The sequence below is a fragment of the Microcaecilia unicolor genome, unplaced genomic scaffold (genome assembly GCF_901765095.1).
Source record: "Microcaecilia unicolor unplaced genomic scaffold, aMicUni1.1, whole genome shotgun sequence".
NCBI lineage: Eukaryota > Metazoa > Chordata > Amphibia > Gymnophiona > Siphonopidae > Microcaecilia > Microcaecilia unicolor.
This window is the reverse complement of record NW_021963014.1, coordinates 342075-345050: the sequence shown is the minus strand read 5'-3', so window position 1 is coordinate 345050 and position 2976 is coordinate 342075.

Here is a 2976-nt window from a genome sequence, read left to right as displayed (position 1 = left end):
CTCTCCTCAATTCCTTTTCCCTCATCTAATCTCCTTCCTCTATCTTCCCTCCATGTCCAGCATTTCTTCTCTCTCCCTTCCCTCTCCCCATCCATGCCCAGCAAGTCTCTCCCCTGCCCCTCTACCCATCCATGCCCAGCAAATCTCTCCCCTGCCCCCTCTCCCCATCCATGCCCAGCAAGTTTCTCCCCTGCCCCCCTCTCCCCATCCATGCCCAGCAAGTCTCTCCCCTGCCCCCCTCTCCCCATCCTACTCCCCTCCTCTTCTCTGCCCTTCTCTTGCACCCTATGGAATGCCCGCTCTATCTGTAACAAACTCGCCTATATCCAGGACCTCTTTATCTCGCGTCACCTCCATCTGCTTACCATAACCGAAACCTGGCTCTGCCCTGATGACTGTGCTTCAGTCGCAGTCCTGTGCCATGGCGGTTATCTATTTTCACATACTCCTCGCCCTGCTGGCCGTGGGGGCTGTGTTGGACTACTTCTCTCTCCCTCCTCCAGATTTCAACCCCTTCTTCCACCTCAATCTCACCATTTTTCCTCCTTTGAAGTCCACTCTATCCGCCTTTTCTCTCCTCTGCCTCTTCGAATAGCGGTCATTTATCATCCCCCTGATAAGTCCCTTTCATCCTTTCTCAGTGACTTTGACGCCTGGCTTGCCTTCTTCCATGATCCTTCCTCCCCCTCTCTCATCCTTGGTGACTTTAGTATTCCTGCTAATGATCCTTCCAACTCTTATATTTCCAAGTTACTCACTTTAACGTCCTCCTTTAATCTCCAACTATACTCCACCTCCCCCACTCATCAAAATGGTCACTGTCTTGATCTCATCTTCTCCTCCAACTGTTCACTCTCTAGTTTCCTTGCCTCTGATCTTCCCTCCTCTGATCACCATCTTATAACTTTCACACTTAAATCTCCTCCCTCCCAGTCCCATCCTATCTTATCTAATTTATCTAGGAATCTTCACGATATTGACCCTTCATCTCTATCCTTCCATGTTTCAAACCTCCTCTCTACTGTGGCACCATCCACGTCTGTCAATGAGGCTGTTTCTTCTTACAACAATACTCTATCCTCTGCCTTAGACACTCTTGCACCTTTGATGACCCGCCCTGTAAGGAGTACAAAACCCCAACCTTGGCTGACTTCTAATATCCGCTACCTACGTTCCTGTACCCGCTCCGCCGAACGCCTCTGGCGGAAATCTCGGGCCCTTGCTGATTTCTTACACTTTAAGTTCATGCTGACCTCCTTCCAATCTGCTCTTTTACGTGCCAAACAGGATTATTATATCCAACTGACCAACTCTCTTGGCTCTAATCCTCGACTTCTCTTCACCACATTGAACTCTCTCCTCAAGGTGCCCCCTCCCCCAACTCACCCTTCATTATCTCCTCAGACCCTTGCTGAATTCTTTCACAACAAGGTTCAAAAGATAAACCTTGCTTTCTCTACTTCACCACCTCTCCCTCCACTAGTCCGTTCCCCTCTCTCTCCTTCCCCTCATTCCCTTTCCTCCTTTCCTGAAGTTACTATTGAGGAAACTACACTTCTCCTTTCTTCCTCAAAATGTACCATCCCCATTCCCATTCCCACCCACCTTCTTAATGCCATCTCTCCTGCTCTTATTCCTTTTATCTGTCACATTCTCAACCTCTCACTTTCCACTGCGACTGTCCCTGCTGCCTTTAAACATGCTGTGGTCACACCTCTCCTTAAGAAGCCTTCACTCGACCCTACTTGTCCCTCTAATTACCGACCCATCTCCCTCCTTCCTTTTTTGTCCAAATTACTTGAGCATGCTGTTCACCGCCGCTGCCTGGATTTTCGCTCCTCACATGCTATTCTTGACCCACTACAATCTGGTTTTCGCCCTCTCCACTCAAACGAAACTGCGCTTACTAAAGTCTCCAATGACCTATTACTGGCTAAATCCAGAGGTCACTATTCCATCCTCATTCTTCTTGATCTTTCAGCTGCTTTTGACACTGTCGATCACAGCATACTTCTCGATACCCTGTCCTCACTTGGATTCCAGGGCTCTGTCCTTTCCTGGTTCTCTTCCTACCTCTCCCTCCACACCTTTAGTGTTCACTCTGGTGGATCCTCTTCTACTTCTATCCCTCTGCCTGTCGGCGTACCTCAGGGTTCTGTTCTTGGTCCCCTCCTCTTTTCTATCTACACTTCTTCCCTTGGTTCATTAATCTCATCCCATGGCTTTTCCTACCATCTCTATGCTGATGACTCCCAAATCTACCTTTCTACCACTGATATCTCATCTTGCATCCAAAGCAAAGTTTCAGCGTGCTTGTCTGACATTGCTTTCTGGATGTCTCAATGCCACCTGAAATTAAATATGACCAAAACCGAGCTTCTCATTTTCCCCCCCAAACCCACCTCCCCCCTCCCCCCCCCCCCCCCCCCCCCCCCCCCCGTTTTCTATTTCTGTTGATGGCTCTCTCATTCTCCCTGTCTCTTCAGCTCGAAACCTTGGGGTCATCTTTGACTCTTCTCTCTCCTTCTCTGCTCATATCCAGCAGATTGCCAAGACCTATCGTTTCTTTCTTTACAACATCCGTAAAATCCGCCCCTTTTTTTCCGAGCACTCTACCAAAACCCTCATCCACACCCTTGTCACCTCTCGTTTAGACTACTGCAATCTGCTTCTTGCTGGCCTCCCACTTAGTCACCTCTCCCCTCTCCAGTCGGTTCAAAACTCTGCTGCCCGTCTCATCTTCCACCAGGGTCGCTTTACTCATACTACCCCTCTCCTCAAGACCCTTCACTGGCTCCCTATCCGTTTTCGCATCCTGTTCAAACTTCTTCTACTAACCTATAAATGTACTCACTCTGCTGCTCCCCAGTATCTCTCCACACTCGTCCTTCCCTACACCCCTTCCCGTGCACTCCGCTCCATGGATAAATCCTTCTTATCTGTTCCCTTCTCCACTACTGGCAACTCCAGACTTCG